Source organism: Ranitomeya variabilis, chromosome 6 (genome assembly GCF_051348905.1).
Source record: "Ranitomeya variabilis isolate aRanVar5 chromosome 6, aRanVar5.hap1, whole genome shotgun sequence".
NCBI classification, from domain to species: domain Eukaryota; kingdom Metazoa; phylum Chordata; class Amphibia; order Anura; family Dendrobatidae; genus Ranitomeya; species Ranitomeya variabilis.
In genome coordinates this window covers 501,311,538-501,335,758 of record NC_135237.1, presented here as the reverse complement: position 1 = coordinate 501,335,758, position 24,221 = coordinate 501,311,538, and the positions used below count along the sequence as shown (strand labels likewise).

Sequence of the window (24,221 nt, the reverse complement as noted above, 5' to 3'; positions counted from 1 at the left end):
GGTGTCTGCCGCTCAGACAAAACCAAGGATAACAACTAAATGAGCCCATATCCCTGCATGATGATACCCTAGTCTAGTACTTGTAATGCAGGGATCAGCAGTGTAAGGGTGTGAGATGTCTAAGAGCCAACAGGGTTGGGGCAATCTTCCTGAAACCCAAGCAACATGGAAATTCAGAACTATAAAAGGCTTGTGGCACCTCAATAAATATTTGTAAGGAAGCCTTCAGGGTAGAAATGATCCGTTCTGTGGCGTCTTTGCTAAATTGTCACAACCTCATGTAGACACTTTATTAAACACACCACAGCAAAGACATCCACCCCATTATGATATCCACAGCACCCGTTATATTCGTCAAGCTGATCCTTCCAAGGATAGTCCATCCTCATCTGGAGTAGATTGTCATCTTTCGATTTCTTGACAATATAGAGCGTGATTCCTGCCTTATGGTTCAGTTCAGGCATATTCATTTCTCCTCTCCGACTATTTTAAAATTTCTTTTTTGTTTACACACAATTGCAGTGTGAAGGCAGGTAATAGTGTAAAATAATAAACCACAAATACTCACCTGTCCTTACTCCTGTCGCTCGTTTAGGACTAGAAGTGATGATATCTGATTCTTTGGGGCTTGTGATTGGTTGTAGCCATCATGTGACTGAAGTGGTGCCTCATCCGTGCACATGTGGTTGTCATCTACTCTTATGAAGAATTCATTCTAGGATTAAGAAAAGCAACAAAATAGTATAAACCTCAATCATCAGAAACATTTTCATGTAGAACAGAGACCTGAGCTCAGCATTGTATGGAGAGCGACTGGCGGGTCCTGTATATAGTAACTGATGATGACATACCTGTATATAGGTGACGGATCGCTTCAGAGAGTCCCCCTGGCAGCAGGCAGCCGAGCGTAAGTTTTTCTGGAAGAAGAGGATATTAGTATTATATAATCAGCCTCCTTGTACGTCACATCGGTGTCTATAGGAGCATTCAGGACAGGAGATGGGAGAATTATAGAGATTGGCATTTATTATAATACTTACATATATAATGAGGAGGGTCCCGCATGTCGGCTGTCACTGGGGCCGCACATTCACATCTTTATATGTCTGTAAAATACAGAAAGACTTCAATATATACACATCAAATACCAAATATCTGCCAAGTGACTCTGTGATCTCTGTGTGTGAGCGGAGGAGTAAACCATGTCCTGCACTGACCTCGGACTCTCCTACTGAAGGTCTTGGTTTGGTCCAGTTGGTGATGAGGTGGAGGGTTCTCCTTATCCTTTGAAAGTCCATTTATAAAGATCCATAATAACATTATGTTTACATTGCAGGGTAGCGAGCTCCAGCCTGCCTATATATTTCTGTGTAAAAGTAAAGACTCAGAGATTATTGTATATATGACATTCAGCTCTCTATAACAATTACATTATTACATATGTCCTACACAGACTCTTCTTTTTCTCCATTGTGATCATACAGCAGAGAAACCCTGATACAACTGATACTAATAATTCCTTTATAAGAACATCTGGAGTAGTGATGAGCGAGTGGACTCGTTGCTCGGGCGGTCTCCAAGTATTTGTTAGTGTTCGGAGATTTAGTTTTTATCGCCGCAGCTGAATGATTTACAGCTATTAGCCAGGCTGAGTACATGTGGGGGTTGCCTGGTTGTTAGGGAATCGCCACATGTAATCAAGCTGTGCAGCAGCTGTAAATAATACAACTGCGGCAATGAAAACTAAATCTCCGAGCCATTACAAATACTCGGCGACCACCCGAGCGTGCTCAGGAAAACCCGAGAAATTAGTACACTCACTCATCACTAGTCAGGAACCATTTTCTTGCTGCCATCGTCCTAATTAGAAGACCATAAGGATATGTGAAATGAAAAAATGTGTAAATCACAAGATGGATAAATAGATACCTCAGGGTTTATGGTGAACCAGTGATCAATGGATTCAGAATCGGCCTCCAGATCAGATCTGGTATCTCAGGCCCCTAAAACTATTAATGAGAGAACTGGGACAAAAGAAAGAAATATTAGTAAGAAGAATAAAAGAGCAGAATAATTGGAAAGATACTCACGCCACCGATGACAAGACAGGATAAAATGATGAAAATGTTGTAGTTGCCTGAAAAGATAATAGAGAAGAAATTAATTCAGATCCTTCCATATATTACGTAGAAGAAAGTGCTGTGCACACAGCGTCCATAGTGCTAACATTAAAGAGGACCTATCCGCTCTCCTAATAGTTCTGGTTTAGTAAATAGATGCGTTCCCTATAACATACCAATGCTGGAGCCTCTTTCTGTATAATAATGCCCCAGCATCCTCTACCTATATTGTACCGTCCTTACTCAGGGTAACATAGTATTCTGTCACATCTGATACAAGCAAAATAATTACCACACTATAAAGGAGTTGTCCAGGCTTGAGGGTAGTCTGCAGTTACTCTATGTGACTGCAGACTTGTGAATCCTGAAATAAATCACTGTGCGTGCTGTCAGGATTGGCGAGTGCCGGCGCCAAGAGCAGGTGGGAATGAGATCAAGAGCTTGTGTTTTTTGCACAAATGATCATGAGAGGACTAGACGTGCATTACCTCGCTCAAGGCTTGAGGTTAAAGTCTGCACTGCAGTTACTCTATGTGACTGCAGACTTGTGGAATCCTGAAAGCGCTTATTGTGTTCACTGTCAGGATTCTTGGGTGCAGGTGCCAAGAGCAGGCGGCCATGTGATTTGGATACATGTGGTCACGTGCCGACTAGACGTCCGCCAATTTTCTCAATAAAAGTGAATTAAGCAAGGCCGAATGCGCCTAATAGGAATGTGGCTGGAAGTATGCAGATCACTGTTATGATCCGGTGGTAGGTTCACCAAACTGACCTGATAGGTAAACCTGAATAATAGGACAAGCTTCGGGGATGTGGGAACTATACCGACCGCAATCCTGATCCTATCCACACACACTAAAGGCAGCCGTGGAGCGTTACCTAAAAACCTAGATGCCTCTTCACAGCCTGAGAAACTGGCTACACCTAGAGAGAAAGCAAAGCCTCACTTGCCTCAGAGAAATAACCCCAAAGTTTAGGCAGCCCCCCACAAATAATAACGGTGAGTTAAGGGGAAAATACAAACATAGGAATGAAAAACAGGTTTAAGCAAATGAGGCCCGCTAACACTAAATAGACAGAAGATAGCAGGGATCTGTGCGGTCCGTACAAAAACTATCAAGAACTATCCACGCAGAAAGTACAAGAACCCCCACACCGACTCACGATGTGAGGGTCGCACTCTGCTCCCCAGAGCTTCCAGCAAGCGAAAAATCACATATAAGCAAGCTGGACTGAACGAATCATATACTGAGAAACATTTTCAAGGAAACAATGAGCAAAAAGAACTAGCAAGACTTAGCTTCTCAGAAATAGACAGGTCACCAGGAAAATCCAGGAGAGGTCAGAACCAGTACTGAATACAACGACAGCAGGCAACAAGTAAAGGTCCAGGTGGAGTTAAATAGGAACCAGCATAGCAGGAAATGAGGCAGCTGAGCCCACCTCCAGATCCGCAGTATCGCTAAGAGCCACCAGAGGGAGCCCAGACGGAATTCACAACAGTACCCCCCCCTTGAGGAAGGGTCACCGAACCCTCACCAGAGCCCCCAGGCCGATCAGGATGAGCAGAATGAAAGGCACGAACCAAATCGGCCGCATGGACATCAGAGGCGACAACCCAGGAATTATCCTCCTGACCATAGCCCTTCCATTTAACTAAGTACTGAAGCTTCCGTCTCGAAACACGAGAATCCAAGATCTTCTCCACCACATACTCCAATTCTCCCTCGACCAAGACCGGAGCAGGAGGGTCAACAGAAGGAACAACAGGCACCACATATCTCCGCAACAATGACCTATGGAACACATTGTGAATGGCAAATGATGCTGGGAGGTCCAAACGAAAAGACACAGGGTTGAGGATTTCCAAAATCTTATAAGGACCGATGAAACGAGGCTTGAACTTAGGAGAGGAAACCTTCATCGGAACATAACGAGAAGACAACCATACCAAATCCCCCACACGAAGTCGGGGACCCACACAGCGACGGCGGTTAGCAAAGCGCTGAGCCTTCTCTTGTGACAACGTCAAATTGTCCACCACGTGGTTCCAAATCTGCTGCAACCTATCCACCACAGAATCCACCCCAGGACAGTCAGAAGGCTCAACCTGACCTGAGGAAAAACGAGGATGAAAACCAGAATTGCAATAAAAAGGCGAAACCAAAGTAGCAGAACTAGCCCGATTATTGAGGGCGAACTCAGCCAATGGCAAAAAAGTCACCCAATCATCCTGATCCGCAGAAACAAAACATCTCAGATAAGTCTCCAAGGTCTGATTAGTTCGTTCGGTTTGGCCATTCGTCTGAGGATGGAAAGCCGATGAAAAAGATAATTCAATGCCCATCTTAGCACAAAAGGACCGCCAAAATCTGGACAAAAACTGGGATCCTCTGTCAGACACAATATTCTCAGGAATAACATGCAAACGAACCACATTCTGAAAAAACAGTGGAACCAAATCAGAGGAGGAAGGCAGCTTAGGCAAGGGCACCAAATGGACCATTTTAGAAAAACGATCACAAACCACCCAGATAACAGATATCTTCTGAGAGACTGGAAGATCCGAAATAAAATCCATGGAAATATGCGTCCAGGGCCTCTTCGGGACAGGCAAAGGCAAAAGCAATCCACTGGCACGAGAACAGCAAGGCTTGGCCCGAGCACAAATCCCACAGGACTGCACAAAGGAACGCACATCCCGCAACAAGGAAGGCCACCAAAAAGACGTAGCCACCAAATCCCTGGTACCAAAAATTCCAGGATGACCCGCCAACACCGAAGAATGAACCTCGGAAATGACTCTACTGGTCCATCTATCCGGGACAAACAGTCTCTCCGGTGGACAACGGTCAGGTCTATTGGCCTGAAATTCCTGCAGTACCCGTCGTAAATCAGGGGAGATGGCAGACAAAATCACCCCCTCTCTGAGGACAACAGCCGGTTCAGAAACTCCCGGAGAGTCAGGCACAAAGCTCCTAGAAAGAGCATCAGCCTTCACGTTCTTCGAACCCGGAAGGTATGAAACCACGAAATTGAAACGGGAGAATAACAGCGACCACCGAGCCTGTCTAGGATTTAGCCGTTTAGCAGACTCGAGATAAGTCAAATTCTTGTGATCCGTAAAGACCACCACACGATGTTTGGCTCCCTCGAGCCAATGTCACCACTCCTCAAATGCCCACTTCATTGCCAACAACTCCCGATTACCAACATCATAATTCCGCTCGGCAGGCGAAAACTTTCTTGAAAAGAAAGCACATGGCCTCATCACAGAGCCATCAGAGCTTCTCTGAGACAAGACAGCCCCAGCTCCAATCTCAGAAGCATCAACCTCGACCTGGAAGGGCAGAGAGACATCCGGCTGATGCAAGACAGGAGCCGAAGAGAACCGACGTTTGAGCTCCTGAAAGGCCTCCACGGCCGCAGGAGACCAATTCGTCACATCAGAACCCTTCTTGGACAAATCCGTCAAAGGCTTAACCACACTGGAAAAATTAGTGATGAAGCGACGGTAAAAATTAGCAAAACCCAAGAACTTCTGAAGACTCTTTACCGATGTAGGTTGAGTCCAGTCATAAATAGCCTGGACCTTGACTGGATCCATCTCAATGGTAGAAGGAGAAAAAATAAAGCCCAAAAAGGAAACCTTCTGGACTCCGAAGAGACATTTAGAGCCCTTCACAAACAAGGCATTGGCTCGCAGGACCTGAAATACCATCCTGACCTGCTTCACATGAGATTCCCAATCATCAGAAAAGACCAAAATATCATCCAGGTACACAATCATAAATCTATCCAGATATTCTCGGAAGATATCGTGCATGAAGGACTAGAACAGAGAAGGGGCATTAGAAAGCCCAAAAGGCATCACCAAGTACTCAAAATGGCCTTCGGGCGTATTGAACGCTGTTTTCCATTCATCGCTGTCATGATCTCCATGGCCAGAGAACTAGCATAAGCCTCTATAGGAACAAGCTCTTGGAAGATGTAACTGTACTGACCATGAACTAAACCTACCGCATCATCTAGAAGTAGCCAGGTAGCATGTCCTACTTTTTATCCCTATATGCCCAGCGCCGGCCGGAGAACTAAATAATGCTAGCAGAGGGAAATATAAGACCTGACTCACCTCTAGAGAAATGCCCAAAAGGAGACAGAAGCCCCCCACATATATTGGCGGTGATATGAGATGAAACAACAAACGCAGCAGGAAAATAGTTTTAGCAAATTTGAGGTCCGCTTTCTAGATAGCAGAAGACAGAAAGCATACTTTCATGGTCAGTAGAAAACCCTAACAAAACACATCCAGAAATTACTTTAGGACTCTGGCATTAACTCATAATACCAGAGTGGCAATTCCTGATCAACAAGAGCTTTCCAGACACAGTAACGAAACTGCAGCTGTGAACTGGAACCAAAATACAAAAACAAAACATGGACGAATGTCCAACTTATCTAGTAGATGTCTGGGAGCAGGAACAAGCACAGAGAGGCTTCTGATAACATTGTTGACCGGCAAGCATCTAACAGAGAAGCCAGGTTATATAGCGACACCCAGATCTAATCAGAACAGGTGAACAGGGAAGATGATGTCACAAGTTCAATTCCACCAGTAGCCACCGGGGGAGCCCAGAATCCAAATTCACAACAGTACCCCCCCCTCAAGGAGGGGGCACCGAACCCTCACCAGAACCACCAGGGCGATCAGGATGGGCCCTATGAAAGGCACGAACCAGATCAGAGGCATGAACATCAGATGCAGTGACCCAAGAATTATCCTCCTGGCCGTATCCCTTCCACTTGACCAGATACTGGAGTCTCCGTCTGGAAACACGGGAGTCTAGGATTTTTTCCACAACGTACTCCAACTCACCCTCAACCAACACCGGAGCAGGAGGCTCAACGGAAGGCACAACCGGTGCCTCATACCTGCGCAATAACGACCGATGAAAAACGTTATGAATAGAAAAGGATGCAGGGAGGTCCAAACGGAAGGAAACAGGGTTAAGAATCTCCAATATTTTATACGGACCGATGAACCGAGGCTTAAACTTAGGAGATGAGACCCTCATAGGGACAAAACGAGAAGACAACCACACCAAATCTCCAACACAAAGCCGAGGACCAACACGACGGTGACGGTTGGCAAAAAGCTGAGTCTTCTCCTGGGACAACTTTAAATTGTCCATCACCTGCCCCCAGATATGATGCAATCTCTCCACCACCGCATCCACTCCAGGACAATCCGAGGATTCCATCTGACCGGAGGAAAATCGAGGATGGAACCCCGAATTACAGAAAAACGGGGAAACCAAGGTGGCAGAGCTGGCCCGATTATTGAGGGCGAACTCCGCCAATGGCAAAAAAGCAACCCAATCATCCTGGTCAGCAGACACAAAACACCTCAGATATGTCTCCAGGGTCTGATTAGTCCGCTCGGTCTGGCCATTAGTCTGAGGGTGAAAAGCAGACGAAAAAGACAAATCTATGCCCATCCTAGCACAAAATGCCCGCCAAAATCTAGACACAAATTGGGTTCCTCTGTCAGAAACGATATTCTCAGGAATACCATGCAAACGAACAACATTTTGAAAAAACAGGGGCACCAACTCGGAAGAAGAAGGCAATTTGGGCAGGGGAACCAAATGAACCATCTTAGAAAAACGGTCACACACCACCCAGATGACAGACATCTTCTGAGAAACAGGCAGATCTGAAATAAAATCCATCGAGATGTGTGTCCAAGGCCTCTTAGGAATAGGCAAGGGCAACAATAATCCACTAGCCCGAGAACAACAAGGCTTGGCCCGAGCACAAACGTCACAAGACTGCACAAAGCCTCGCACATCTCGTGACAGGGAAGGCCACCAGAAGGATCTTGCCACCAAATCCCTGGTACCAAAAATTCCAGGATGACCTGCTAACGCAGAAGAATGCACCTCAGAGATGACTTTACTGGTCCAATCATCAGGAACAAACAGCCTATCAGGCGGACAACGATCCGGTCTATCCGCCTGAAACTCCTGCAAGGCCCGCCGCAGGTCTGGAGAAACAGCTGACAAGATAACTCCCTCCTTAAGAATACCTGTGGGGTCAGAGTTGCCAGGTGAATCAGGCTCAAAACTCCTAGAAAGGGCATCCGCCTTAACATTCTTAGAACCTGGTAGGTACGATACCACAAAATTAAACCGAGAAAAAAATAATGACCAGCGCGCCTGTCTAGGATTCAGGCGCCTGGCGGTCTCAAGATAAATCAAATTTTTGTGGTCAGTCAATACCACCACCTGATGTCTGGCCCCCTCGAGCCAATGGCGCCACTCCTCAAACGCCCACTTCATGGCCAAAAGCTCCCGATTCCCAACATCATAATTCCGCTCAGCGGGCGAAAATTTACGGGAAAAGAAGGCACAAGGCCTCATCACGGCGCAGTCAGAACTTTTCTGCGACAACACTGCCCCAGCTCCGATCTCAGAAGCGTCGACCTCAACCTGAAAAGGAAGAGTCACATCAGGCTGACGCAACACAGGGGCAGAAGAAAAACGGCGCTTAAGCTCCTGAAAGGCCTCCACAGCATCAGGGGACCAATTAGCAACATCAGCACCCTGTCTAGTCAAATCGGTCAATGGCTTAACGACATCCGAAAAACCAGAAATAAATCGACGATAAAAGTTGGCAAAGCCCAAAAATTTCTGAAGACTTTTAAGAGAAGAGGGCTGCGTCCAATCACAAATAGCTTGAACCTTGACAGGATCCATCTCAATGGAAGAGGGAGAAAAAATATATCCCAAAAAGGAAATTCTCTGAACCCCAAAAACGCACTTAGAACCCTTGACACACAGAGAATTAGACCGCAAAACCTGAAAAACCCTCTTAACTTGCCGGACATGAGAGTCCCAGTCATCCGAAAAAATCAGAATATCATCCAGATACACTATCATAAATTTATCCAAAAAATCGCGGAAAATATCATGCATAAAGGACTGGAAGACTGAAGGGGCATTAGAAAGACCAAAAGGCATCACCAAATACTCAAAGTGGCCCTCGGGCGTATTAAATGCGGTTTTCCACTCATCCCCCTGCCTGATCCGCACCAAATTATACGCCCCACGGAGATCAATCTTAGAGAACCACTTGGCCCCCTTTATGCGAGCAAACAAATCAGTCAGCAACGGCAATGGGTATTGATATTTAACCGTGATTTTATTCAAAAGCCGATAATCAATACATGGTCTCAAAGAGCCGTCTTTTTTTGACACAAAGAAAAAACCGGCTCCTAAGGGAGATGACGATGGACGAATATGTCCCTTTTCCAAGGACTCCTTTATATATTCTCGCATAGCAGTATGTTCAGGCACAGACAGATTAAATAAACGACCCTTTGGGTATTTACTACCCGGAATTAAATCTATAGCACAATCGCACTCACGGTGCGGAGGTAGTGAACCCAGCTTGGGTTCTTCAAAGACGTCACGATAATCAGACAGGAACTCAGGGATTTCAGAGGGAATAGATGATGAAATGGACACCAAAGGTACGTCCCCATGAGTCCCCTTACATCCCCAGCTCAACACAGACATAGCTCTCCAGTCAAGGACTGGGTTGTGAGACTGCAGCCATGGCAATCCCAGCACCAAATCCTCATGTAGATTATACAGCACTAGAAAACGAATAGTCTCCTGGTGATCCGGATTAATACACATAGTCACTTGTGTCCAGTATTGTGGTTTATTATTAGCCAATGGGGTGGAGTCAATCCCCTTCAGAGGAATAAGAGTTTCCAAAGGCTCTAAATCATACCCACAACGATTGGCAAAGGACCAATCCATAAGACTCAAAGCGGCGCCAGAGTCGATATAGGCGTCAGTAGTAATAGATGACAAAGAGCAAATCAGGGTCACAGACAAAATAAATTTAGACTGTAAAGTGCCAATGGAAACGGATTTATCAAGCTTTTTAGTACGCTTAGAGCATGCTGATATAACATGAGTAGAATCCCCACAATAGAAACACAACCCATTTTTCCGTCTAAAATTCTGCCGCTCGCTTCTGGACAGAATTCTATCACACTGCATGCTTTCTGGCGTCTTCTCAGTGGACACCGCCAGATGGTGCACAGGTTTGCGCTCCCGCAGACGCCTATCGATCTGAATGGCCATTGTCATGGACTCATTCAGACCCGCAGGCACAGGGAACCCCACCATAACATCCTTAATGGCATCAGAGAGACCCTCTCTGAAAGTAGCCGCCAAGGCGCACTCATTCCACTGAGTAAGCACAGACCATTTACGGAATCTTTGGCAGTAAATTTCAGCTTCATCTTGCCCCTGCGATAGGGACATCAAAGTTTTTTCTGCCTGAAGTTCCAAATGAGGTTCCTCATACAGCAAGCCCAAGGCCAAAAAAAACGCATCCACATTGCGCAACGCAGGATCCCCTGGTGCCAATGCAAAAGCCCAGTCTTGAGGGTCGCCGCGGAGCAAGGAAATCACAATCCCAACCTGCTGTGCAGAGTCTCCAGCAGAACGAGATTTCAGGGACAAAAATAGCTTACAATTATTTCTAAAATTCTGAAAGCTAGATCTATTCCCTGAGAAGAATTCCGGCAAAGGAATTCTCGGCTCAGATACCGGAGCATGAATAATAAAATCTTGCAAATTTTGTACTTTCGTGGTGAGATTATTCAAACCTGCAGTTACACTCTGAAGATCCATTATTAACAGGTGAACACAAAGCCATTCAAAGATTATAAGGAGAGAGAAAAAAAAGAAAGACTGCAGCATAGACAGACTGGCAAGTGATCCAATTAAGAGCACAGAGGAAAAAAAAAAAAAAAAAAAAACTCTCAGCAGACTTCTTATTTCTCTCCTTTCTCAGCCAAGGATTTTAACCCTTTAGTGGGCCGGTCAAACTGTCATGATCTCCATGGCCAGAGAACTAGCATAAGCCTCTATAGGAACAAGCTCTTGGAAGATGTAACTGTACTGACCATGAACTAAACCTACCGCATCATCTAGAAGTAGCCAGGTAGCATGTCCTACTTTTTATCCCTATATGCCCAGCGCCGGCCGGAGAACTAAATAATGCTAGCAGAGGGAAATATAAGACCTGACTCACCTCTAGAGAAATGCCCAAAAGGAGACAGAAGCCCCCCACATATATTGGCGGTGATATGAGATGAAACAACAAACGCAGCAGGAAAATAGTTTTAGCAAATTTGAGGTCCGCTTTCTAGATAGCAGAAGACAGAAAGCATACTTTCATGGTCAGTAGAAAACCCTAACAAAACACATCCAGAAATTACTTTAGGACTCTGGCATTAACTCATAATACCAGAGTGGCAATTCCTGATCAACAAGAGCTTTCCAGACACAGTAACGAAACTGCAGCTGTGAACTGGAACCAAAATACAAAAACAAAACATGGACGAATGTCCAACTTATCTAGTAGATGTCTGGGAGCAGGAACAAGCACAGAGAGGCTTCTGATAACATTGTTGACCGGCAAGCATCTAACAGAGAAGCCAGGTTATATAGCGACACCCAGATCTAATCAGAACAGGTGAACAGGGAAGATGATGTCACAAGTTCAATTCCACCAGTAGCCACCGGGGGAGCCCAGAATCCAAATTCACAACACATCGCCCTGCTTTATACGCACAAGATTATACGCTCCACGAAGATCTATCTTGGTGAACCAACTGGCCCCCTAATCCGAGCAAACAGATCGGACAACAGTGGCAAAGGATACTGAAATTTGACCGTGATGTTATTTAGAAGGCGATAATCTATACAGGGTCTTAGAGAACCATCCTTCTTGGCCACAAAAAAGAACCCCGCACCCAAAGGGGACGAGGACGGGCGAATATGCCCCTTCTCCAAAGACTCCTTGATATAACTCCGCATAGCGGCATGTTCAGGTACAGATAAATTAAAAAGTCGTCCCTTAGGGAACTTACTACCAGGAATCAAATTTATGGCGCAATCACAATCCCTATGAGGAGGTAGGGCACTGGACTTGGGCTCATCAAATACATCCTGGTAGTCCGACAAAAATTCAGGGACTTCAGAAGGAGTAGAAGAAGCAATAGACACCAAAGGAGCATCGCCATTAATCCCCTGGCAACCCCAACTTGACACAGACATTGCTTTCCAATCCAGGACTGGATTATGAGCCTGCAGCCATGGCAGACCTAACAAGACAACATCATGCAAACTATGTAACACAAGAAAGCGAATCACCTCCTGATGTGCAGGAGTCATGCACATGGTCACTTGAGCCCAGTACTGAGGTTTATTCTTGGCCAATGGCGTGGCATCAATTCCCTTTAGTGGAATAGGGAATTGCAAAGGCTCCAAGATAAAACCACAGCGCCTGGCAAAAGACAAATCCATCAAATTCAGGGCAGCACCCGAATCCACAAAAGCCATAACTGAGTAGGATGACAGAGAGCAAATCAAAGTAACAGACAAAATGAATTTAGGCTGTACAGTACCAATGGTGACAGACTTAGAAGTTTTTTATGCGCTTAGAACAATCTGAGATAACATGAGCAGAATCACCACAGTAAAAGCACAACCCATTCTGACGTCTGTGATTTTGCCGTTCAATTCTGGTCAGAATCCTGTCACATTGCATAGACTCAGGCTTCTGCTCAGAAAATACCGCCAGATGGTGCACTGGTTTGCACTCCCGTAAGCGCCAATCAATCTGAATGGCCAAAGACATTGACTCATTCAGACCCGCAGGCGTGGGGAACCCCACCATAACATCCTTAATGGCTTCAGAAAGACCCTTTCTGAAAATCGATGCCAGAGCACACTCATTCCATTGAGTGAGCACAGACCATTTCCTAAACTTCTGACAGAAAACCTCTGCTTCATCCTGACCCTGGGAGAGAGCCAGCAAAACCTTTTCTGCTTGGTCTACCAGATTAGGTTCCTCATAAAGCACTCCAAGCGCCAGAAAAAACGCATCCACATTTTGCAATGCAGGATCTCCCGGCGCCAGAGAGAATGCCCAATCTTGAGGGTCACCACGCAACAAAGAAATAATAATTTTAACTTGCTGAACCGGATCACCGGAGGAATGAGGTCTCAGAGAAAGGAATAATTTGCAATTATTTTTAAAGTTCAAAAACCTAGATCTGTCTCCGGAGAACAGCTCAGGAATAGGTATCTTAGGCTCTGACATAGGACTGCGGACTACATAATCCTGAATGCCTTTTACCCTAGCAGTGAGATGATCCACACTAGAAGACAGACTCTGAAGGTCCATAGCTGCAGCTGAATTCTGAAACACCCAGAGATTAAGGGGAGGAGAGAGGCTAGACACACTGCAGAGGAAAAAAAAAAATGAACTCAGGATTTCTCTTATCCCTCTTTTGCGATGCATTAACTCTTTATTGGCCTGCTGTACTGTTATGATCCGGTGGTAGGATCACCAAACTGACCTGATAGGTAAACCTGAATAATAGGACAAGCTCCGGGGATGTGGGAACTATACCGACCGCAATCCTGATCCTATCCACACACACTAAAGGCAGCCGTGGAGCGTTACCTAAAAACCTAGACGCCTCTTCACAGCCTGAGAAACTGGCTACCCCTAGAGAGAAAGCAAAGCCTCACTTGCCTCAGAGAAATAGCCCCAAAGTTTAGGCAGCCCCCACAAATAATAACGGTGAGTTAAGGGGAAAATACAAACGTAAGAATGAAAAACAGGTTTAAGCAAATGAGGCCCGCTAACACTAAATAGACAGAAGATAGCAGGGATCTGTGCGGTCGGTACAAAAACTATCAAGAACTATCCACGCAGAAAGTACAAGAACCCCCACACCGACTCACGATGTGAGGGGCGCACTCTGCTCCCCAGAGCTTCCAGCAAGCGAAAAATCACATATAAGCAAGCTGGACTGAACAAATCATATACTGAGAAACATTTTCAAGGAAACAATGAGCAAAAAGAACTAGCAAGACTTAGCTCCTCAGAAATAGACAGGTCACCAGGAAAATCCAGGAGAGGTCAGAACCAGTACTGAATACAACGACAGCAGGCAACAAGTAAAGGTCCAGGTGGAGTTAAATAGGAACCAGCATAGCAGGAAATGAGGCAGCTGAGCCCAGCTCCAGACCCGCAGTATCGCTAAGAGCCACCAGAGGGAGCCCAGAAGGAATTGACAACAGATCACATACTTTCAATCACTTAAACACCCGCTTCTGGTGCTGGCACCAGAGAATACTGACAGCTCGCACACTGTGTGGATTTGTGGGTTGCCAGAGGGCGGTAGTTGTGCGTGAGCTGCTGTTGCATGTCACCCTGGTACTCTATAGGAAATTTGTGTCCTAGATCCCATGTGCTGTGGTGTGTGGGGTGTGTTGCACTCCCTGGGTACTCAGCTCAGTCTCTCTTTACGTCCAATGTCCTTTACTTCTCCAACCCATGACTTCACATCAATTTTCCTAGATAAGGAAGGGGTTAAGGGGCCTTTCCATAGCACCTGGATCGAGCGTTGATCTCCAGATGTTACAGGAGTATAAACACCCAGGGAGCTCTAGTAATGTCTCACACTGCCCAGAACAAGGTGTTATCTCTCTTGCTGTTCAGCCCTCACTCTCTATCTTCAAGAAGCAGTCACTTGCCCAAACACTAAGCCTCTCCCAATATGAGCTAATCATAAACATTAACATTAACTTTACCTTAAAGTCACTGCCTAACTACAGTCAGAACTCTCTTACACTACCTATCTTGTGTTCTAAGTCCTAAGCTATGTCTTACCCTACGCTATCCTACATTGTACACACTACCAACACTATACATTACCAGAGCAGAATACACAATATACAGTATACCAAAAGACACAGGACATAGTTTACACTTCAATACAATGCAATTGTGCGTAGGAACGCCAAGCCTGGACAACCCCTCTCAAGTGTCAAGTGATTGTCTGACCCTAATAAAATGTACATTGAAGGCAGGTAATGGTGTCAAATAATAAATCAGACATAGTCACCTGCTCTGATCCCCATCACTCCAGTGCATTCCGCTCCAGTGCTCTCTATTGGGACCAGAAGTGATGATGTCCTGTTTTTTGGTTATCGGACATTTTGAGGCTTGTGATTGGTTGTAGTCGTCATGTGACTGAAGTGGTGCCTCATCCGTGCACATGTGGTTGTCATCTACTCTTATGAAGAATTCATTCTAGGATTAAGAAAAGCAACAAAAGAGTATAAACCTCAATCATCAGAAACATTTTCATGTAGAACAGAGACCCGAGCTCAGCATTGTATGGAGAGCGACTGGCGGGTCCTGTATATAGTAACTGATGATGACATACCTGTATATCAGTGACGGATCGCTTCAGAGAGTCCCCCTGGCAGCAGGCAGCCGAACGTAAGGTTTTCTGGAAGAAGAGGATATTAGTATTATATAATCAGCCTCCTTGTACGTCACATCGGTGTCTATAGGAGCATTCAGGACAGGAGATGGGAGAATTATAGAGATTGGCATTTATTATAATACTTACATATATAATGAGGAGGGTCCCGCATGTCGGCTGTCACTGGGGCTGCACATTCACATCTTTATATGTCTGTAAAATACAGAAAGACTTCAATATATACACATCAAACACCAAATATCTGCCAAGTGACTCTGTGATCTCTGTGTGTGAGCGGAGGAGTAAACCATGTCCTGCACTGACCTCGGACTCTCCTACTGAAGGTCTTGGTTTGGTCCAGTTGGTGATGAGGTGGAGGGTTCTCCTTATCCTTTGAAAGTCCATTTATAAAGATCCATAATAATATTATGTTTACATTGCAGGGTATCGAGCTCCAGCCTGCCTATATATTTCTGTGTAAAAGGAAAGATTCAGAGATTATTATATATATGACATTCAGCTCTCTATAACAATTACATTATTACATATGTCCTACACAGACTCTTCTTTTTCTCCATTGTGATCATACAGCAGAGAAACCCTAAACTGACACTAATAATTCCTTTATAAGAACGTCTGGAGTAGTGATGAGCGAGTGGACTCGTTGCTCGGGCGGTCTCCAAGTATTTGTTAGTGTTCGGAGATTTAGTTTTTATTGCCGCAGCTGGATGATTTACAGCTATTAGCCAGGCTGAGTACATGTGGGGGTTGCCTGGTTGTTAGGGAATCCCCACATGTAATCAAGCTGTGTAGCAGCTGTAAATAATACAACTGCGGCAATGAAAACTAAATCTCCGAGCCATTACAAATACTCGGCGACCACCCGAGCGTGCTCAGGAAAACCCGAGCAACGAGTACACTCACTCATCACTAGTCAGGAACCATTTTCTTGCTGCCATCGTCCTAATTAGAAGACCATAAGGATATGTGAAATGAAAAAATGTGTAAATCACAAGATGGATAAATAGATACCTCAGGGTTTATGGTGAACCAGTGATCAATGGATTCAGAATCGGCCTCCAGATCAGATCTGGTATCTCAGGCCCCTAAAACTATTAATGAGAGAACTGGGACAAAAGAAAGAAATATTAGTAAGAAGAATAAAAGAGCAGAATAATTGGAAAGATACTCACGCCACCGATGATAAGACAGGATAAAATGATGAAAATGTTGTAGTTGCCTGAAAAGATAATAGAGAAGAAATTAATTCAGATCCTTCTATATATTACGTAGAAGAAAGTGCTGTGCACACAGCGTCCATAGTGCTAACATTAAAGAGGACCTATCTGCTCTCCTAATAGTTCTGGTTTAGTAAATAGATGCGTTCCCTATAACATACCAATGCTGGAGCCTCTTTCTGTATAATAATGCCCCAGCGTCCTCTACCTATATTGTACCGTCCTTACTCAGGCTAACATAGTATTCTGTCACATCTGATACAAGCAAAATAATTACCACACTATAAAGGAGTTGTCCAGGCTTGAGGGTAGTCTGCAGTTACTCTATGTGACTACAGACTTGTGAATCCTGACATAAATCACTGTGCGTGCTGTCAGGATTGGCGAGTGCCGGCGCCAAGAGCAGGTGGGAATGAGACCAAAAGCTTGTGTTTTTTGCACAAATGATCATGAGAGGACTAGACGTGCATTACCTCGCTCAAGGCTTGAGGTTAAAGTCTGCACTGCAGTTACTCTATGTGACTGCAGACTTGTGGAATCCTGAAAGCGCTTATTGTGTTCACTGTCAGGATTCTTGGGTGCAGGTGCCAAGAGCAGGCGGCCATGTGATTTGGATACATGTGGTCACGTGCCGACTAGACGTCCGCCAATTTTCTCAAGAAAAGTGAATTGAGCAAGGTCGAATGCGCCTAATAGGAATGTGGCTGGAAGTATGCAGATCACTGTTATGATCCGGTGGTAGGTTCTCCAAACTGACCTGATAGGTAAACCTAAATAATAGGACAAGCTCCGGGGATGTGGGAACTATACCGACCGCAATCCTGATCCTATCCACACACACTAAAGGCAGCCGTGGAGCGTTACCTAAAAACCTAGATGCCTCTTCACAGCCTGAGAAACTGGCTACCCCTAGAGAGAAAGCAAAGCCTCACTTGCCTCAGAGAAATAACCCCAAAGTTTAGGCAGCCCCCCACAAATAATAACGGTGAGTTAAGGGGAAAATACAAACATAGGAATGAAAAACAGGTTTAAGCAAATGAGGCCCGCTAACACTAAATAGACAGAAGATAGCAGGGATCTGTGCGGTCGGTACAAAAACTATCAAGAACTATCCACGCAGAAAGTACAAGAACCCCCACACCGACGCACGATGTGAGGGTCGCACTCTGCTCCCCAGAGCTTCCAGCATGCGAAAAATCACATATAAGCAAGCTGGACTGAACAAATCATATACTGAGAAACATTTTCAAGGAAACAATGAGCAAAAAGAACTAGCAAGACTTAGCTTCTCAGAAATAGACAGGTCACCAGGAAAATCCAGGAGAGGTCAGAACCAGTACTGAATACAACGACAGCAGGCAACAAGTAAAGGTCCAGGTGGAGTTAAATAGGAACCAGCATAGCAGGAAATGAGGCAGCTGAGCCCACCTCCAGATCCGCAGTATCGCTAAGAGCCACCAGAGGGAGCCCAGACGGAATTCACAACAGTACCCCCCCCTTGAGGAGGGGTCACCGAACCCTCACCAGAGCCCCCAGGCCGATCAGGATGAGCAGAATGAAAGGCACGAACCAAATCGGCCGCATGGACATCAGAGGCGACAACCCAGGAATTATCCTCCTGACCATAGCCCTTCCATTTAACTAAGTACTGAAGCTTCCGTCTCGAAACACGAGAATCCAAGATCTTCTCCACCACATACTCCAATTCTCCCTCGACCAAGACCGGAGCAGGAGGGTCAACAGAAGGAACAACAGGCACCACATATCTCCGCAACAATGACCTATGGAACACATTGTGAATGGCAAATGATGCTGGGAGGTCCAAACGAAAAGACACAGGGTTGAGGATTTCCAAAATCTTATAAGGACCGATGAAACGAGGCTTGAACTTAGGAGAGGAAACCTTCATCGGAACATAACGAGAAGACAACCATACCAAATCCCCCACACGAAGTCGGGGACCCACACAGCGACGGCGGTTAGCAAAGCACTGAGCCTTCTCTTGTGACAACGTCAAATTGTCCACCACGTGGTTCCAAATCTGCTGCAACCTATCCACCACAGAATCCACCCCAGGACAGTCAGAAGGCTCAACCTGACCTGAGGAAAAACGAGGATGAAAACCAGAATTGCAATAAAAAGGCGAAACCAAAGTAGCAGAACTAGCCCGATTATTGAGGGCGAACTCAGCCAATGGCAAAAAAGTCACCCAATCATCCTGATCCGCAGAAACAAAACATCTCAGATAAGTCTCCAAGGTCTGATTAGTTCGTTCGGTTTGGCCATTCGTCTGAGGATGGAAAGCCGATGAAAAAGATAATTCAATGCCCATCTTAGCACAAAAGGACCGCCAAAATCTGGACACAAACTGGGATCCTCTGTCAGACACAATATTCTCAGGAATAACATGCAAACGAACCACATTCTGAAAAAACAGTGGAACCAAATCAGAGGAGGAAGGCAGCTTAGGCAAGGGCACCAAATGGACCATTTTAGAAAAACGATCACAAACCACCCAGATAACAGATATCTTCTGAGAGACTGGAAGATCCGAAATAAAATCCATGGAAATATGCGTCCAGGGCCTCTTCGGGACAGGCAAAGGCAAAAGCAATCCACTGGCACGAGAACAGCAAGGCTTGGCCCGAGCACAAATCCCACAGGACTGCACAAAGGAACGCACATCCCGCAACAAGGAAGGCCACCAAAAAGACGTAGCCACCAAATCCCTGGTACCAAAAATTCCAGGATGACCCGCCAACACCGAAGAATGAACCTCGGAAATGACTCTACTGGTCCATCTATCCGGGACAAACAGTCTCTCCGGTGGACAACGGTCAGGTCTATTGGCCTGAAATTCCTGCAGTACCCGTCGTAAATCAGGGGAGATGGCAGACAAAATCACCCCCTCTCTGAGGACAACAGCCGGTTCAGAAACTCCCGGAGAGTCAGGCACAAAGCTCCTAGAAAGAGCATCAGCCTTCACGTTCTTCGAACCCGGAAGGTATGAAACCACGAAATTGAAACGGGAGAATAACAGCGACCACCGAGCCTGTCTAGGATTTAGCCGTTTAGCAGACTCGAGATAAGTCAAATTCTTGTGATCCGTAAAGACCACCACACGATGTTTGGCTCCCTCGAGCCAATGTCACCACTCCTCAAATGCCCACTTCATTGCCAACAACTCCCGATTACCAACATCATAATTCCGCTCGGCAGGCGAAAACTTTCTTGAAAAGAAAGCACATGGCCTCATCACAGAGCCATCAGAGCTTCTCTGAGACAAGACAGCCCCAGCTCCAATCTCAGAAGCATCAACCTCGACCTGGAAGGGCAGAGAGACATCCGGCTGATGCAAGACAGGAGCCGAAGAGAACCGACGTTTGAGCTCCTGAAAGGCCTCCACGGCCGCAGGAGACCAATTCGTCACATCAGAACCCTTCTTGGACAAATCCGTCAAAGGCTTAACCACACTGGAAAAATTAGTGATGAAGCGACGGTAAAAATTAGCAAAACCCAAGAACTTCTGAAGACTCTTTACCGATGTAGGTTGAGTCCAGTCATAAATAGCCTGGACCTTGACTGGATCCATCTCAATGGTAGAAGGAGAAAAAATAAAGCCCAAAAAGGAAACCTTCTGGACTCCGAAGAGACATTTAGAGCCCTTCACAAACAAGGCATTGGCTCGCAGGACCTGAAATACCATCCTGACCTGCTTCACATGAGATTCCCAATCATCAGAAAAGACCAAAATATCATCCAGGTACACAATCATAAATCTATCCAGATATTCTCGGAAGATATCGTGCATGAAGGACTAGAACAGAGAAGGGGCATTAGAAAGCCCAAAAGGCATCACCAAGTACTCAAAATGGCCTTCGGGCATATTGAACGCTGTTTTCCATTCATCGCCCTGCTTTATACGCACAAGATTATACGCTCCACGAAGATCTATCTTGGTGAACCAACTGGCCCCCTAATCCGAGCAAACAGATCGGACAACAGTGGCAAAGGATACTGAAATTTGACCGTGATGTTATTTAGAAGGCGATAATCTATACAGGGTCTTAGAGAACCATCCTTCTTGGCCACAAAAAAGAACCCCGCACCCAAAGGGGACGAGGACGGGCGAATATGCCCCTTCTCCAAAGACTCCTTGATATAACTCCGCATAGCGGCATGTTCAGGTACAGATAAATTAAAAAGTCGTCCCTTAGGGAACTTACTACCAGGAATCAAATTTATGGCGCAATCACAATCCCTATGAGGAGGTAGGGCACTGGACTTGGGCTCATCAAATACATCCTGGTAGTCCGACAAAAATTCAGGGACTTCAGAAGGAGTAGAAGAAGCAATAGACACCAAAGGAGCATCGCCATTAATCCCCTGGCAACCCCAACTTGACACAGACATTGCTTTCCAATCCAGGACTGGATTATGAGCCTGCAGCCATGGCAGACCTAACAAGACAACATCATGCAAACTATGTAACACAAGAAAGCGAATCACCTCCTGATGTGCAGGAGTCATGCACATGGTCACTTGAGCCCAGTACTGAGGTTTATTCTTGGCCAATGGCATGGCATCAATTCCCTTTAGTGGAATAGGGAATTGCAAAGGCTCCAAGATAAAACCACAGCGCCTGGCAAAAGACAAATCCATCAAATTCAGGGCAGCACCCGAATCCACAAAAGCCATAACTGAGTAGGATGACAGAGAGCAAATCAAAGTAACAGACAAAATGAATTTAGGCTGTACAGTACCAATGGTGACAGACTTAGAAGTTTTTTATGCGCTTAGAACAATCTGAGATAACATGAGCAGAATCACCACAGTAAAAGCACAACCCATTCTGACGTCTGTGATTTTGCCGTTCAATTCTGGTCAGAATCCTGTCACATTGCATAGACTCAGGCTTCTGCTCAGAAAATACCGCCAGATGGTGCACTGGTTTGCACTCCCGTAAGCGCCAATCAATCTGAATGGCCAAAGACATTGACTCATTCAGACCCGCAGGCGTGGGGAACCCCACCATAACATCCTTAATGGCTTCAGAAAGACCCTTTCTGAAAATCGATGCCAGAGCACACTCATTCCATTGAGTGAGCACAGACCATTTCCTAAACTTCTGACAGAAAACCTCTGCTTCATCCTGACCCTGGGAGAGAGCCAGCAAAACCTTTTCTGCTTGGTCTACCAGATTAGGTTCCTCATAAAGCACTCCAAGCGCCAGAAAAAACGCATCCACATTTTGCAATGCAGGATCTCCCGGCGCCAGAGAGAATGCCCAATCTTGAGGGTCACCACGCAACAAAGAAATAATAATTTTAACTTGCTGAACCGGATCACCGGAGGAATGAGGTCTCAGAGAAAGGAATAATTTGCAATTATTTTTAAAGTTCAAAAACCTAGATCTGTCTCCGGAGAACAGCTCAGGAATAGGTATCTTAGGCTCTGACATAGGACTGCGGACTACATAATCCTGAATGCCTTTTACCCTAGCAGTGAGATGATCCACACTAGAAGACAGACTCTGAAGGTCCATAGCTGCAGCTGAATTCTGAAACACTCAGAGATTAAGGGGAGGAGAGAGGCTAGACACACTGCAGAGGAAAAAAAAAAAAATGAACTCAGGATTTCTCTTATCCCTCTTTTGCGATGCATTAACTCTTTATTGGCCTGCTGTACTGTTATGATCCGGTGGTAGGATCACCAAACTGACCTGATAGGTAAACCTGAATAATAGGACAAGCTCCGGGGATGTGGGAACTATACCGACCGCAATCCTGATCCTATCCACACACACTAAAGGCAGCCGTGGAGCGTTACCTAAAAACCTAGACGCCTCTTCACAGCCTGAGAAACTGGCTACCCCTAGAGAGAAAGCAAAGCCTCACTTGCCTCAGAGAAATAGCCCCAAAGTTTAGGCAGCCCCCACAAATAATAACGGTGAGTTAAGGGGAAAATACAAACGTAAGAATGAAAAACAGGTTTAAGCAAATGAGGCCCGCTAACACTAAATAGACAGAAGATAGCAGGGATCTGTGCGGTCGGTACAAAAACTATCAAGAACTATCCACGCAGAAAGTACAAGAACCCCCACACCGACTCACGATGTGAGGGGCGCACTCTGCTCCCCAGAGCTTCCAGCAAGCGAAAAATCACATATAAGCAAGCTGGACTGAACAAATCATATACTGAGAAACATTTTCAAGGAAACAATGAGCAAAAAGAACTAGCAAGACTTAGCTCCTCAGAAATAGACAGGTCACCAGGAAAATCCAGGAGAGGTCAGAACCAGTACTGAATACAACGACAGCAGGCAACAAGTAAAGGTCCAGGTGGAGTTAAATAGGAACCAGCATAGCAGGAAATGAGGCAGCTGAGCCCAGCTCCAGACCCGCAGTATCGCTAAGAGCCACCAGAGGGAGCCCAGAAGGAATTGACAACAGATCACATACTTTCAATCACTTAAACACCCGCTTCTGGTGCTGGCACCAGAGAATACTGACAGCTCGCACACTGTGTGGATTTGTGGGTTGCCAGAGGGCGGTAGTTGTGCGTGAGCTGCTGTTGCATGTCACCCTGGTACTCTATAGGAAATTTGTGTCCTAGATCCCATGTGCTGTGGTGTGTGGGGTGTGTTGCACTCCCTGGGTACTCAGCTCAGTCTCTCTTTACGTCCAATGTCCTTTACTTCTCCAACCCATGACTTCACATCAATTTTCCTAGATAAGGAAGGGGTTAAGGGGCCTTTCCATAGCACCTGGATCGAGCGTTGATCTCCAGATGTTACAGGAGTATAAACACCCAGGGAGCTCTAGTAATGTCTCACACTGCCCAGAACAAGGTGTTATCTCTCTTGCTGTTCAGCCCTCACTCTCTATCTTCAAGAAGCAGTCACTTGCCCAAACACTAAGCCTCTCCCAATATGAGCTAATCATAAACATTAACATTAACTTTACCTTAAAGTCACTGCCTAACTACAGTCAGAACTCTCTTACACTACCTATCTTGTGTTCTAAGTCCTAAGCTATGTCTTACCCTACGCTATCCTACATTGTACACACTACCAACACTATACATTACCAGAGCAGAATACACAATATACAGTATACCAAAAGACACAGGACATAGTTTACACTTCAATACAATGCAATTGTGCGTAGGAACGCCAAGCCTGGACAACCCCTCTCAAGTGTCAAGTGATTGTCTGACCCTAATAAAATGTACATTGAAGGCAGGTAATGGTGTCAAATAATAAATCAGACATAGTCACCTGCTCTGATCCCCATCACTCCAGTGCATTCCGCTCCAGTGCTCTCTATTGGGACCAGAAGTGATGATGTCCTGTTTTTTGGTTATCGGACATTTTGAGGCTTGTGATTGGTTGTAGTCGTCATGTGACTGAAGTGGTGCCTCATCCGTGCACATGTGGTTGTCATCTACTCTTATGAAGAATTCATTCTAGGATTAAGAAAAGCAACA

At 45.5% G+C, this 24,221-nt stretch overlaps 1 long non-coding RNA gene across 1 annotated transcript in view; it reads right to left on the bottom strand.

Moving 5' to 3' along the window:
* LOC143782879 (uncharacterized) overlaps nt 1-24,221 on the bottom strand; it is a 101,606-nt gene that overhangs the window by 62,997 nt on the left and 14,388 nt on the right. Inside the window, exons 9-14 of the long non-coding RNA XR_013217063.1 lie at nt 24,013-24,200; nt 16,528-16,735; nt 15,820-15,968; nt 15,643-15,708; nt 15,454-15,519; nt 15,130-15,317 (exon numbers count right to left, since the gene is read on the bottom strand). This is a non-coding gene — a long non-coding RNA (uncharacterized LOC143782879). The remainder of the gene's footprint in view (nt 1-15,129; nt 15,318-15,453; nt 15,520-15,642; nt 15,709-15,819; nt 15,969-16,527; nt 16,736-24,012; nt 24,201-24,221) is intronic.